The 15873-nt window shown below is 39.9% G+C and overlaps 1 long non-coding RNA gene across 21 annotated transcripts in view; it reads left to right on the top strand.

The window, feature by feature from the left end:
* LOC119707810 overlaps positions 1–15873 on the top strand; it is a 242900-nt gene that overhangs the window by 175570 nt on the left and 51457 nt on the right. For 20 of the 21 annotated variants that reach the window (XR_005258880.1, XR_005258881.1, XR_005258888.1 and 17 more), the window contains one exon: positions 11908–12013. This is a non-coding gene — a long non-coding RNA (uncharacterized LOC119707810). The remainder of the gene's footprint in view (positions 1–11907; positions 12014–15873) is intronic. The other variant, XR_005258887.1, reaches the window with a different exon arrangement.

The raw sequence follows: 15873 nt of genomic DNA, 5'->3' as shown, positions 1-15873 counted from the left end.
GTGTCTGTGTGTGAACCTGACAAAGGGGATAAAAATGACAAGATGAAGGTAGAGCTTTCTTACACTTTCACCAGACAAAATGAAAGAGTGAAATAAAATTGCCAGGAGTTGAGTACACAAACCCCAAAACAGCTGTGAAAAACATTTGAGGAAAATGTACAGGAGATAGCAGAGGGATACTTTTCTCTAAATCCCAAAAGCAAGAAGCAGAGAAGAGGATAGATGCTTGAATTGTGTGGTGGAAAATTCTGGCATGCACATGTACATTAGAGACATAAAAGATCTCCTAATTAGAGACAGGATCATTTGTGGGACATGTGATTCCAGTTTACGGGAGAATTGCTGAGAAAAAAAAAAACATCTAACCCTGAAGGAATGAATCAAAGAATAAGAGCAGCTGAACTATCCAGGAAAAGGAGCAAAACAATGGCCACTTTTGCAGGACACAGCAGAGTCCAGGAGAGAGGGAAGAGGGGGATGAACCTGTGAGCAATGCATAAAAGTAAGATTTGGGACTGGTGGGAAGGGAGCCACAAGGGTTTCTTTAGTTCAGCAGTGGGCAGTGGTGCTGTGTCTGGCTGAGCAGACTCTCCCCTCCTCGGCAGGGAGGCAGAAGGAAACCACAGGGCAGTGACGGGGCATCGGTGAGGTGGATGAAGCAGCAGGCTGTTCTGGAGCTCAGTATGGCTGAAGGAAAATGGAATCAAAGAGCCAGCCTTTAGGGGTCTCTGGGTTAGCAATCTCTAGTTAGCCACCAAATGTTTGCATGGAAAGCACAACTGTCAGAAGGAAAGTTGGGGGGATCCATTTGCGTTTACCGAGCGAGGAGAAGGAGGAAGATAAGGTTTGAAAGAGGCACCAGGAAGTCAATCTGTCTGAGCGTGACCTGAATGTTACCCCGGTTTTTTGTGTTTCTCTACGCCGTTCTCTAAAGAAAAGCCAATTATATTTCAGAAGAATAGGGGCCTCTCATGTTGTTATTCATCATGTGGCACATGAAACACCAACACTAACTCCGAAACTGTGAGTTAACCTTGTCCTTTCATCACATATGGTCATCTCATCACTAGGCTGGTGACTGCTCAAAGCTGCCTGAAAGTGGTTGAGCCCCAGACAACTAAACTTTTATACATCAGTACAAAAGCAGCAAAGAAGATGAGAAGGAAAACTGATTGTCCCCAGGGACGCAGCATAGTGGTTTGGGTAGTCCTGCTTAGAAAGTCACTTGTGGCTTTTATAATGAGGAACTTAAGGTTTGAATTTTCAGACTTATTAGCTGTACATTTGTTTGTTTTTTATTAACTTAATATACTACGTGCCACGTTTTCCTTGGGGTATTGAGTCAAGTGGTGGATTCATCCAGTTTAGCTCTAAATGCATGGGCTCTCTTTTTCATAAAACTTGGAAAATATTTGGGTCTCATATTTCCTGAAGGATTTTATTTTATGCCTGTATATTTTGGTACAGCAGCTAATGTTTTCTGTCCTTTTTCTTTTCTGACAATGTGTGCTTTTGGCTAATGTAGAGAGGGAATGTAGTTTTTGCTTGTTCTCTTTCTTGACCCGTGAGAATTAGAGTTGTCTTCTTATATGAGCAGGCAGAGTTAAACCACTTCAGTCTACAAAAGAATCACTGGAAGTTTCCAATCCCCTCGCTCTCTGCTTCAATGGAAAGAAAAACAGGTTTTAAAAAGTCTGAGAAAGATATGGCTATTAAGCTAATCCAGTATACTTCATCTAGCTGCTAAAAATCTTGACTCTTAACAGTGATTAAATATAATTGCATCAGTAAAGGTGGTGTAAAAAAAACCCTGGCTTTCGTTAGGAGCTATCTTTAGGAAACCATGGTTCCTTGACTTAAAAAGTTACATGTAACATCGCTGTTTTATTTTCAGAGTACTTTGAAGGTCTCTTAAACACAGGGTTATGTAGAAAAAATAAATAAACTCCAGCAGAACAAATTACACAATTTTGAAGTATTCTTCTGTATTTCAATATATATCTGCAGTGCATGCTATTTATTAATAAAGAAAATTGGGCATAAAACTGAAAAACTAGTGGATAAATATTGAACCATCTTAAAGATCTGATCAAATAGTAAAGATATTCCAAAGACAAAAACAAATTGACAAACCACCACATATGTGCGGGATAAAATTGTCATAGGATGGAATGGAAGGGACTCCTAGTAATTTTAATTAAATTAAATTCTTTTTTTTTCCTACTCCTCAGTTTGGAAGGGAATCTGTTCACTATTTTAAGAGCTGAAAAACAATGTTGCTAAACTTTTTCTCTTATTTTCATAAATTTAAAATCTGAGCTGTGTCAGAGCCTTAACACTGCACAATCTTTATAGAGAATTTAAAATTTCTCCAAGTTCTGTGATCTGAAAAAGCTCTTCCTAGACAATCAGATGTTAAAAAATTCAGCAGTTTTGGTATAATGCAGAACACCACATGCTGCTCTGTATCCTTGGGCTGAACTGGATATTTGCACTTTTGTGTTTGTTTTGTAGATTATGAAAAATTGTGTAAACTGAAAGAGGACTGTAAAACCTCCTATGCTGAAATACTGAAAAATATAAAATAATCTGGTTCTTACATAGCTGTGTCATTGCCAGTGTTTAATGTTACTGCAAGTATTTGTTGCAAGAACTTGAGTTGCTGCACAGACAAAAGTACAACAGTGAGCCTTGTTTGCTTAGAGAAATCATATACTCCCAACGTGTTTGAGGGGAATAATCGTCCATTTTTTGTGGGTATTCAGGTGAATTGATAATTCTGAAGCAGAGAATGCTGTTGATAATGTTTCCACTGGGATACTCACTAAAAAATGTATTTTGCTGTTTCCATAAACAGAGTATAAGCAAAGTTTAAGTCCAGATCATGACTGGCCCATGGTGAGATGCTGAACGAAATGCTGATGTGTCTTCTCCACGCGCTTTCTAAGTCATTACAGATATTAAAACCATAAAAAATATGTTAGTATTTTAATATTAGGGCATTTAATGAAATACTCCAGATATAGGCATATATAGGTAGATATGCACTATGCAAAAAAAGATAGTGTGGATGATGAAAAATTAGCCCCTTGTGAATTCATTATTTCTATTCTGTTTAACTATTTGCCTCTTATTTTGAGAATCCCAATGTGGAAAAATATTTTTGTAATTTGTGTTTGGCATTTTGGCCCTTGTGCAGTTTTGATTCACAAGTTAAAATCCTGTTTCCATGGAAATTAGCTGAATTTTTGATAAGCTTTGAATTTCTTCCACAAATTAAGGCAACTGGGGAACATCATTTGGGCTGATTCTGTCCTTAATGTCAGCTGTAGTATTTTCCCTTTTATTCCATGAGAATGGGAGCTGTATTTTGGTGATGATTTAAGTCAAGATTCCCTAACGTTACTGCATCTAGTTCTCTTTTATCAAGGGAAACAAAGGTATTTGATAACGTGGAGTTACTTTTTGTGTGACAGCTGTCCACGACTTCCTCAGCAGGAGCAGCAGATCTGCCCCTGCCCCCCCATAAACACCAGCAATCTGTGTAGCTTTTTTCTGATTACTTTCAGAACAGCTGAAATAAAAATGAACACTATTTTTTAGGACGTTAAAAAAAAAAAAGCCTATAATATTAGCTTGATATATAACTGGAGAGGAGGGGTTAGGCTAAACTTATTTTATTAGAATAGTCAGGAGAAGTGAAACTCCAAGCACCAGCTCGTTTTCCTAGCTCAAACTTGTAACTGGAAGAGGTGGATGGGATAGGAATTGGCTGGTTTGGGCAGGGTGGGACAAGAATGCCATCGTTTGCTACTCTGCAAATGTCTGTCCCAGGCCCTCAGATGGGAGGGTGGCAATGAAAGCAGACCCTTCCCTGCACTGGAAATGCCAGGTGATGGACTTGAGCAATATTCACATTCTGAGTGTATTTCTGGCTTTCCTAATCTTTGATCCTGCCACTGAATCCGCGGGGGTGCAAAAATCCACCCACACAGATCCGATGTCAAAATCCTGGCCTTAATTATTTATGGTTTGGTTTGGACAAATTACTGTTCTCTGTGCAATAACCACAGTTATTACCAGAAATACTGGACAATCTAAAACATACAGATATACATTGTGTAGGTGTGAACATTTATTTTTTTATAAAAGTCGTACCTTTATTAATTTTCATTTCTGAGTTTTGCCCTGTGCTACTTTTCACCTGAGCAGACTGGCCTGGATATATGGCAATTCATTCTCAGAAAAAAATGAGTTCATAATGTTTATAATCTGAAAGCCAACGTAGAACAAAAAGAACATCCAGCTTTATACACCTTGCACTAAGATCCTTCTGATTTGTTAAACTGCAGGTGGACTGCACTAGTTTTCTGCACTAAAGAGGCACTCCTTTTTTTAACTGTCTCTGGGCTCTATTCATTATTCCAACCATCTCAAGTTAGATCATTTTCATCTGCATATAAACAGAAAAGGAATCTCGTAGGAAGAAAACCCCTTGAAACAGGAACAGTAAATTTCACAAAAGAAAACTAAAATCAGAATATTCCAGGAAAATCAGACATGTCAGAGCCACCGCAGAGTTTGGCAATCCCAGCCAAGGCACCACTCTTTAATTAAGTAAGGAAAATTTTGTGAGTTTTATGTGTTTCCCAAAGTCTTTCTTTCCTTCTTTTCATCTTACTTTTTTCCTGAATTTTTAATCATGAGTTAATGCTGATATAATTGCTGGCATAATGCTTACAAATAGGTTCCCAGCAGTTGAGTATTCCTTTAAATTTGGATTTTTGTCTTTTGTTTTTCCCTTACTAGAACTGTGTATAAAAATATGCTCTCTTCAAAAGTTTGTGGGTAGGACATGGCAGGCCTGGTCATTTCACTTCTTGCGTGTTCTCAGTTGGAAGTCAAGTGAAAATCAGCAGAAGCTCCCAGGCAATTCCTGTGCCTGCTTAGAATTGTTCCAAACTGACTTTTGTTTGAAGTTAAAAATCTGTACCCATTTTTCCATGAGGTGCCAGCCAGGTGCTCTGAAACGTGTTCCTAATTATTTGCTTTTGATCTGATGAGAGAGTAGCACTAGTTTTGATTTTCAAGTTCATCTGTGCTTTTAGATCCAAGATATCAGTGGAGTGTACTGTGGATAGGGATTGCAGTTCCAGTCTCAGAGTGTCTGAAACAGTTCCTAGAGTCACAGGAAATATTTGTTTTACACATGTTATTATTGAGGAGAACCCAATGGCAATAAAAATATTCCAGAATGGAAAAAAACTTTCTAGTAAAAATCACATTTGTGTGAGTGGCTTATCTGAAAATGCTAGAACTTCACAAAGCACAGCATATCTGTCTCACCAGAAGCAGTATACTTGCTTTTCACTAAAGAGTGTTTGCAGTTTTCAAAAATTAAATACAGCATCAGCATTTTTCCTGGTTATTAAATAATGCAAAAGACTTTTCCAGTTGGATACAGTTTGTATTTCCAAGTCATGGTTGTGTCTGGTGCTTCTTCAAAAAAAATGTTCTCAAGCTTTCAGAATTGCACCTTTAAGAGCGTTGATTCTCTGCAGTTGGTGTTGGAATTAATTGTTTTCTAAGCCTGAACTAGACCTCTTGAGGGGCTCCTCTGTCTCCTCCTGATTGAAAGGAATTGAAAACTTAGGCTGCGGGTCCACATAAGGCTTTTAGTGATGAGAAGCCAGTTTCACAACAGGGAAGAATTTTACATTTAATATATTTCTACAGTTTTGTTTGGGCTTTTCTTTTTTTTTCTTGTAGAGTTACCAGATTCTAGCATGGCTTGTATGGATATTATGATTTTTTTAAATATTGTGAGTCAAGGTTTAAAAATCACTGGTCATTCTGGAAATGGCAGTGTTGAAGAGCTAATCTAGAAAACTGGCTGATAGCCCTTTCAAAGGTTTGGAAGCATTCAGCTTTGTGCAGGAGATCCACCTATTAAAGTGTCTCAGGCTGGGATATAAAAGCCCAAACTTACCACCTTTCAGTCTTTGACCTACTTCAATTTTTATAAGAAAGTGCTATAAATACCTACTTGCCAATTAATACAAAGAGGTATCTGGTAGTTTCCCACAGTAAAAAATTGTCTGCCCTGCACATATATATCCGTATGGGAAGCATGGATGTGATACAAACAAGAACTGTGTTTCATCTTTCAAGCTACAATTAGATTGTGGCTTTTCAAAATCTGCAGGTTTTCTCTGTAAATTAATCTTCCAGTGTCTTTTGTTGCTGTCTTTTAAGTTCTATCGGCTTCCAGCTAGAAAGCTAATGATAAAGCATCAGAATTGCACCCTTTTAAAAGAAGAAAAGCAGGGTTGGCATCTATAATAGTAGTGTAATGACACCAAATCTGCATGTACAGTTTACAATTATTTGCCTACATGCTCGTTCATTGGCACACAGACGTTTTCTGCAGCACTTTGTCTACATATGATGTTTTGCAGCACCAGTCTGGCATCAGTAGACATCTAGCTGCCAGCATTTCAGAGATTTTTCCACAGAGCCATAAAATTGCACCTTCCTCATTGAATCTAAAACGCAGCCCACCTGTAATAACAGAGCAGTGGAACAGTGTGGATGTCTCCTGGATGTCTGCAGTGCAGTGAGCTGGGGTGGCTTGCCTTCACGCTGAAGTAAAGGTCGTGTCCTAATGTTATGCCTTCCTGTTTAAAATGAATGGCTTGTAAATGTTTATCTCAGCTAGAAGTGAGAACGTGGTCTACATCTGCGCTCTCCAATTCCCCTTGGAGAATCCCTGAGCAGTGAAACAGCTGCATATCCCTTCATGTCCTTCTCTTGTGTTAAACATGTACATCTCTGGCTTCAGTTCTTTGCCAGGTTTCCCCCTGCTCATGTTTGGATTCCAGGTTGAAGCTTGAAGTAGCGTTGTCTGGATTTATAGTGGGTTACATTGTTTTCTCCAGGAAAGAGCGAGCGAAAGGGATCAGCCCGGTGCAGACAGACTCACAGTCCATGCAGTGTCATGCAGGGTAGAGTTTCTTTGGTTCTGCCAATAGGTATTGCAGTGTGAAATGTCTGGAGGCTAGTCGGGGCTGCTTCTCTAGAGACAGGACCAAAGTATACAGTATACTGGCTTTCATTTTGCTGTTTTTGGACAGTCAGGGCTGCTTTCCATTTCCTACAATGTTCCAATATAACCACGGCACATGTGCTCAGTAATGGAGGCTTCTGAGACCTGGGGCTTCTGTAAAAAGGAAAAGAGCAAAGTAGTATTTATACAGTATAATATTTGGATTCGCTAATGGCCTGTGAGGTGGGTGTTATCACGAACTACTGTGCAGCAAGAAAGGTTCCTAAAACACTATCAACTTACTCCATCTCCAAATTGTTGCAGATAACAGAGTGTTTAGTTTCTAATTAGACTGGTGTTGTGCTAATTCTCGTGAGCAGTGCAAGTGATTGACGTGCTGCATTTTAGTGGCAAGTAGCAGAGCAGCAGAGTGGAGCTCAGTGATGAGGCCAGCATCCAGCTGCTGAGGAAGGCACACTGCTCCCAGAGACTGATTTGCAGGATGAGCACACGCTGATTGGTGTGGCCTTGCTCCGAGGGAAAGGAGGAAATAAAGGCACATAGTCTTCAATTAGACTAATGATATTCTGGTCCTACAAGGATTAGGAAAGAAACATCTAACTGAAAATAAAAGTAATGTGTAATAGTTCACAAATCGTGTATTTACTTTGGATGTATTTTTCACTGTTTCTTAGGAGAGGATGGACGTTACTCTTTTTCCATGCCTCAGTCCCCTGTATTTAAAACGCAGATGGCTCATCCTAAGTGCTGGTTTCTGTACGTGTAAGTAATAAGTGTAAGCTTCAAGGCAGAGCCTTGTGAACTGTTTGTTGATGGAACATGCCAGAGCAGCACAGGCATTTCATGTAACTAAAATTATTTCAGAATCGTTTTTGCCAGCACTTTTCTTTGTGGCCAGCTCAAGTCAATATGTTTGGTAGTGCAGTTCCACTGTGGATATAAAAATAAAAATATGGATTTGATATAGACAGTCTCATTGAGCTAGATTGGGTTACTGTAAGGAACATCTCCTAGCTTAAACCCTCCAGTCAGGTCCAAATCCCTTCAGTCAGATTCTTGATGTAAAGTCTGGCTTTTTCAACTCATCATCATCATTGCATTCAGCACTAACAAAGGCTGTGCCTGTGACTCTTGGATGTTATTCATGTAGCATTTGATTTTTTTTCACAGCCTGTAAAGCCCCTGTGAGGCCAAGCAGGGCTGTTCCTTTGCTTTAGGGGCTTTTTGGGCCCCCCATACATGTGTTAAAGGAGAGGGGCTGCCTAAGGAGTGGCATTTTCTCAGGATGATCAAGCTGTGGCTTGCTGCAAATCCCATCTGCCCTCTCCACATGCAGCATTAGAGGCCCTTCCTGGAACAAGCTCCTCGGGGATTTACCTGCATAGGATTTACCAGTATGGGGTCACTGGAAAGGCAGATGGGACACATGATGACAGACTTGGACCAGTTGCACTTGGCAGAGAAAACACCTATGGAGCAGGATAGTGACTTTATGGGTCGGAATTCCTTTTTTTAAGTGGTATTCTTCGTGGATCTCATCCCTAGTCAAATAGCAAATATTGTGGTACGAATAGTAGTGGTACCGTGCAGGGCTTAGATTTTCAGAATTGCCAGGTGGGCACTGCAGGCTGCAAAGAGTGTGTTTGTGCAAACCCTGGAACAGATAAAGGTATTTGTTCCTGTCTGTGTGCTTCAGCCTGTCAGGGATACTTTTTTGCAGGCTGTGTAAGGAAAGGTCAGATTTTGTTTTGTCAATTGATGTTGGGGTGAATTAAATTAGACTTGAAAGCCACAACAATTTCCAGGTAATAAAACTTAATCTTGAAATAAGAATGACACATTTGTCTTCTGCTTGAGAAAGGAAGGTGTAGGGCAACCCAGACTTCTCATGCTGTTTTGTCTCTCTCAGAAAATGCAAAAAGAAGGCTCTGGACTTTGCAAGAGCTTTAGGAAACTGGAGAGGAAAAATCACGTGGCATAAACGTTCACTTGACCCAATTATGGGCAACATGTTTTAAATATATGAACTTGTGAAGTGCTCATGCTTTTTCATACTGAGTAAAAATGTTCTGCTGCTTGCTGTGAAGATGAAACTTATCTTGGACTTCACTGGCAGTGAAACCAGGCTTGCTACAGATCTGTGTTGCAGATTAGATCATTTACTCATATTTCAGTTATGTTTTTTTCCAGTTTCTCTTCTTCCACTGCTCTGTTAAAGTACTGCAGCTGCCTGGAGGGCCATAGGCATTGAAAAGGTTTGAAGCACTAAAAAGAGAAATTTTGGGTCCTTTTTCTTCATCAAACAGTTCTTATGTACCAAGTACAGTATTTTATGCCACCCAAGAAAACAGATGTCATTTGCTATACTTTAAAATAACACAAAAGCCATTCTGGCTCTCCTTGAAACCAGTGAGAGCATTCCACTTGCTTTCAGTGGGAATTTGTAAGCAGCCCATGATGCAGTTTCTGTCAGAGCAGGAGAAAGCTGAGAGTCCATAGTACCATGCAGATGTAAAATGGAAGAACTTGGTGCCGTATCATTTGCACATTTCAGAGAGAAACTGCCTTGGGTTTGGAGGAAGAGTCCCAGAAACTTGTTACTCAGGCACTCTCACATCCAGAGGAAGAGTCCAGAGGAAGAAGTGTGCAACTGCCCTCCAGCCTGGTGGTGTTCTGTCTGAGTGTGTGTTAGAGCATGGGGAAGGAGTGACCACCTTCTTGTCCTGGGTGTTCCCTTCAATCTGCAGGGTGAAGTGTCAGCTGCTGTTTGAGTGTGTAATAATCACCAGTAAATTATAAATCTAGAATAATTGCTTGTGCAAAGCAGAGCTTGAAATGGAAGAACCCCAAGGAAGACATCTCTTTTTTTCTAAGAGAGTTTTCCCCTGGGCTTTCCCTGCCACAAGCCAGCAGAAGTTTGGCTGCCCCAGAGCTGTTCCCTGTGCACCTGCTGCTCACTGTGCATGGGCAGCCCCGAAAAGGGGAAGCCAGCACTAGGCTGTGTGTGAAGGGCAGTGTATGGGTAAGTGTACCTTCCAGACACCTGCAGCAGCAGCATGGCAGCAAATAGAAATGGCTCGTGTTCCCTCCACATGAGATCAGCCTTGAAATTCTCCAGAACAATGAGGCGTCTCTGCAGCCGCGGAGAGCCTGGGGCCTTGTCAGGCATTCTTGCATTTCTCAGCTTATTCCTGTTGCACCTTGATAGAAATAAGATTTAATTATTAGATCCTCAACTTTAGACTCCCTGAAGTTACTCTGTGTGCAGAGTTTACTTTATCTATAATTTTCCACTCTAGCCTTACAGTTTACTATAGGGAGATTATATACTTGCAGCTACTGGCAGAATTTGCCTACCAGGAAAGGAGATAGTTTTGAGCTCCATGTGATCTTACTGATGTGTAAATCATTTCATCTCGTGCAAATAGTGGCCACTCTGTCCTTTTTCACAATATACCTTGCCTTAATGTTTTAAAACAATGGGTGGTTTTGGGTGATCAGGTTCAGCAATCTTCAGAGGGAGCCAAAATCTTTAGAAATTGCTGTTAGGGGAGATTATATCTTCTAAAATCACATTGCCCCGAGTTTCAAAAATCTCAGGCTTGCATCAATATTCATAAGAGACCCAAGCTCAGCAATATTTAATGAAATAATACCTTTATGGAAGGTACTTCACATGCACAGTAAATGCATTTTAGAACCTGTTTGAAATGGATGTGTAGAGCCTTATGTTCAGAGAAAGGCAAAAACCTAGCAAACTGAAGTGTTTGAAACTGGGAACAAGTGTGTGGGTCTTTTGCTACTGGATCTGGATTTTAATTAGACCTCTGTGCTGTCTGACCTGTGATGAGGTGACACATCAATCTGCCATGCAATCGTCAGGATAGAATGGTAAGGAGAGGCAGGAAAACCAGGGCTTAGAGGAGACTTGGACTTGTGCCTGACATGGCTCATGGCAGTGTCTGGTTGGTGAGGCTGCCTGGAGTTTTGAAAGATGAGCAGAATCAAGGAAAATACCAAAGAAGGAGAAATGAAGTAGACTCTGGGCATTCTGTAACATTTCTGTTCTCGCCCAGCTCCGTATGAAGTTGTAATATACGTGTACTTATGTTGATTTATCTTCATGTTAAGGTCAGTTAACTGACTCTTCCACAAAGGCAGAACACACATTTTCTTACTGGCCTCAGAGAAAACAATTCTCTGGTGTTCATTCTGATGAATTTAGAAGAATTTCACAGGGCATTTTCCCAAAATCTCTGCTTGTATGAAATGGTGCAGCATCACTTTACTCAATGCAAGCTTATGCCAGTTTTTGTGGCAGGTGATATGGTCTTGATGACAAATCATTTGTCCCCAGTTCCTGAGTAACCAAGAGATGGAAAGTTTTTGTTGGGTTTGGATTGTAGCTTTACTATAATATGCACACTGCAGGTGAGTTGGCCTAAGCCAGTGAGGTGTCTGTGTATGCAGATGTTGCCCCCCAGCTAAAACAGGTTTCTGGTTCAGCTGAAGAGGGGGAGCAGGAGAAGGGTTGGCAAAGTAGCCACTAAATCCAGCAAGGCTTCAAGCACTGCCAGTAGTTTTTGAGGGTGGTTCAGTTCAGGAGGTTCAAAACGATTGCTAAAGGAGCAGTCCAAATATTTTCCATCCTTTCCTATGAAGTGACATGGTTTGTTTGCTGTTGCTTGTTTACCTGTTCTGCATGGTATGTCACATTGATCAGTCAAATAGACTGTAGGGGGTAACAGTACTTTAATAACGATATTTTGACTTTTGCTGTGTTTATTCTGTGTTTTCTGACTAAATTCATACTCACGTGGCTTTTTCTTCTGCTGTTCCAGCATATCTGTCTCAGGCTGCCCCTAAAAAGAAAAAGAAGTAATGTGGCAAAATGAACTCAGAACACACAAAGAGGAACCACTGGAGACTAATCTGTGAGGTATTCAGGTATTTGCACTTTCATATCCTACACCAGTAATTGGTGCACACACGTGGTATGCTCTGCAGCTCTGCTCTGCTGTGCTTGTTAACTCACACAGAGTGGGTGCCTTTATTATCTAAATAAACAAAAAGTCAGATGAAAGATGAAAGTTGTTTAGTCAGAATGCCCCCATTCAACGTAAAGATGGAGCCAGGTTTGTAAAGGTAGAGTTGCAGCTCCAGGTTCAACACACATTGGTGCTGCTGTCCATCACATCTGTTAGCCAGGTCAGATTTTACCATCTGTTACTGCCCAGTGCACTGATGGCCATCTGAGAAGTGGTGGAGAAAGAGGATCCTTCTCTGACTTCCACTGGAGCAGAGTGAACAGCCCCTCCTCTGCTGATGGGCTAAGACACTCTCACACTCCCAGTGACATCAGGAATTAGGTCCTGGGCTAGGCCTACGGTGAGGAAGATATTAATTTTGGAATCTCAGAGGTGCCAGAGGTCCTGTGTCACTTGCCAGGCCTCAAGGATTTTTGTGAGCTTTAGGTTGTGTATATGTCCTGTATACAGCTGAAAGAAAATAAGGCTTTTACAGTTCTTCTCAGTGCAGAAATGAGACTTCCTAGTTGGAAAGCAAAAACAATCCAGAGAAATGTTGTAGTTTTCTAGATAATAGGAAAGTAGATTTTTGTTTTATGAATGCATACAGGAAAAAGCAGCACAGCTCTGTTGAGTCTATGTTCCATGTCTCTCTGAAGCAGGGAGAATTCTTGTGTGACTCCTCCATGCTCTGTGTGAGCAGGTGATGACATACATGCTATGGATGTGCAAAGTGACAACTTAATGGCAGCAAGTAATTACATATGTGTTTGTATGGTGGTGTAAGTGCAGGGGTTGGCTGTAGACAGCTTTGTAGCTGATTAATTGGGGGAAGCAAAGGAGCTGCTAATGGGAATAAAGGTAATGGGAGTAAAGGTAAGAGTTGTGCTTGCCAAGTGCACCAATACCAAGGTGCATTCAGAGAAAACATTTTATTTGTACAGTCATTGCAGTCTTATGTTATCTCATTGCAATGATTAAGCTGTTATAATTAACTGTTGTTCATAATGAAGTATTTTAAACAAGCCCACAAAAACAGAGGTATCTCCTAAGAGTATATATTTAACGGTTATATCACTGATATGAAAAATCACTCTTGTTGAATGTTGTATCATATGTGACTGTCTGAAAAGCAGATGCAAGCAAACAGCAAAGTCACTATGGGTATTATTTTAATTCCTGAATTACATACTCTATCAGCTTCCAGATATTTATTCACATTGGTATTTTTTGTGTGTCCATTCCTGTGGTTTTGGCAGTGTGTTCATAGATGCTGTTGATGTACTCTTCCAGATTCAGCTACCAAACTGCTTCTGGCCTTCATGCAGTTTGCTTCTTTTGAGAGAACCTCAGATAAGTTATATGGAAAACTGATAGTAAATCCCAGAGTACCAGGTTTTGCTGCACATAATGCAGGTGTAACACATGTCACCAGTAAATGATGGTTTAGTATTTAGTAATATTAGTACTTTTCCTTTCAGTATTTTGTCTTTTTTTTTTGTTTTTTTTTTTACTTTGTTTTTCAGCATTGGACCTTCAAAGCAAGTAGTTGCTTGCCACGGTGTCCCAAAAAAGTAAAGGCAATGGTGAAAATTCTTGGTTTCCTACCAAGTGTTTTAGAACCTTCAGCCAGCTCATTAGCCTTCAGAAACATCCTCAGTCTCACATTAGAGCTACAGTTTTCTCTGTAAGAACAGGAAACTCTTGTCAGAATCTCCTGATGTAGACTTAGGAAAGGTTTATATTCAGCTTTGAAGAGTGATACTGTTTTCTTGTAAGAAAATTAACTTTATCTAAATAATTTAAATTTTTAACCCTTTTAAAAATAAGTATACTTGAGATTAAGAAATGTTTTACTGCTCAGTTATGCAGTGTTCCAAAAAGGACTTAAAGGCAGGAGAAACAAGCCTTACACCAATTTTATTGACAATAGATGGGAAGAATAGTACTTATAGAATTCTATAAGCTGAGATTATGGACTCATTCTATACCCAAAGGTGGTGGTCAAATCAAACATCCACTATTTTAGATGAGAATTCCTAACCTTCCTTAATGTTTTGAAAACTCATCATTATGGGGAAAATAGACTTTCAGACTGTGATCATTCCTCAAAATAAGAAAACTCTAAAAGTTGGATTTTCCTCTAAGAAATTTCAGACTGTACATGATTTGGGTAACTATGAGTAACAAGCTATTTTAGAAAGGATTTTTTTTTTTCATTCTTTGGGGAAAAATGTACTTAATGCCTTTTGCAAGCCTTCATGTTTCTAACACTACCCTGATATGCTATTTTCTAAACAAGTTACAGGTATAACAAAGCTACCTACAAGTGTTGCTGTGTTTGAGAGATACAGCTTTTAATTTGGTTCTGCTTTCACAGGAGTGCTTCCATTTCACAAATTTTGTATAATTTTGGGTCCTGAGAAACTTGCAATCACCGTTTTATCACAGTCAGTATTTCTAGAAGATGATGTCACTTTAAAAGGAACTTCTCCTAATTATAAAACCTGGCAAAACTCTCAAATTTTTAAAGTTCCTGGTACTGTGGTCTGTAAGTTTGGTGTCCTTGATAATGTTCAAAACATAAATTAGTTTAGAGGGTTTTTCTCCTTTTATTTTTTTTTTTTCTGAAGGCAGGGCATTCATTGGACCTAAGAAGCATTTATTCAACAGTAATGTGGGGAGGGAAGAGAGTTTCAGATATGAATTAACTCTGAGTTATAGTGACTCATAGCTGAAAACAAAACACCCAAGAAGAGACATGAGACAGAATGAGATTAAATGAGACAAGCCAGGAAAGAAAGGACAGATTTATGACTTATTGGCCTACAGATGGGATGAGAAGATATGAGTGGAGAATGAGATCATCAGGCAGAAGTGTGCTAGGGGAAAAGGAGGGGGTTCACAGGACACATCCCAGCAGCCTCCTGTGCATAGTGGGAGGATTGATTTAAGCCACAGGAAAATCGGTGTTAAAGATGATGCGAGGATGGCTTAGATCCCAAACCTCAGGGGCTAGATTTTTCTCTTCCTACACTTAGAAAAACAAAGACACAACAGTTAGGATGACTCTGAGCCTGCCACAGTATGTGCAGAGCACACAATTCAAGGGTAGTCTCACCTGGTTAAATCATATTGGCCTCCTTTCAGTGTTACCAATGCAGGGCTCTTTTCAGCAGTTTGGGAAAACTGCTGTATTGCTTAAAATAAAGACAGAAGCAGAATTTTCACCTTCAGTCTAAACAATTCAACAGTTTTCTTAATTAAGATTTGCTTCTCATCCCTGAAACTGAAAGCATGTTTCTAAGTAGGTACGTCCTTCGTGCTAGGCTGCAGCCAAGGCACTGTGTAGGGATTGTAATTGGTGGAATTGATTGCCAAGTGTGTTTGGGTGAAATTTCAGTTGGCCAAATTATAATCCATTTCAAGATTCAGTGTCTTAAAAGTTATCACCTCAAAAGTGAAAATAAGACCTTGGCTGCTCACAAAGGCCTGTACAAATCTGTGAAGTCACTGTGTTACCATAGCCATGACCCCTGTCCCTTTTCTGATTTTGTTCTTATATCATCTGCAGAGAGATGAGGAGGATCTGTTTGGAGAAATGCACTGAATTCTGCTCTTTAGCTGAATCTGTAGAATCAGTTGGCAGCCTCTTGAAAAAAAACTTTTCTGGTGGAATTTCTTCTTACATCTGATTCTGATAGGAGTGGGGAAGAGGCAAATGTGTGTTGGTCACAGATTCAATCATTTTTGCTTCGTGATTTAGCTAAGAATACTAAG

The sequence above is a fragment of the Motacilla alba genome, chromosome 1A, assembly GCF_015832195.1.
Source record: "Motacilla alba alba isolate MOTALB_02 chromosome 1A, Motacilla_alba_V1.0_pri, whole genome shotgun sequence".
Classification (NCBI taxonomy): Eukaryota; Metazoa; Chordata; class Aves; order Passeriformes; family Motacillidae; genus Motacilla; species Motacilla alba.
The sequence above is the reverse complement of the archived record's forward strand: the minus strand, read 5'-3'. Positions and strand labels throughout refer to the sequence as shown.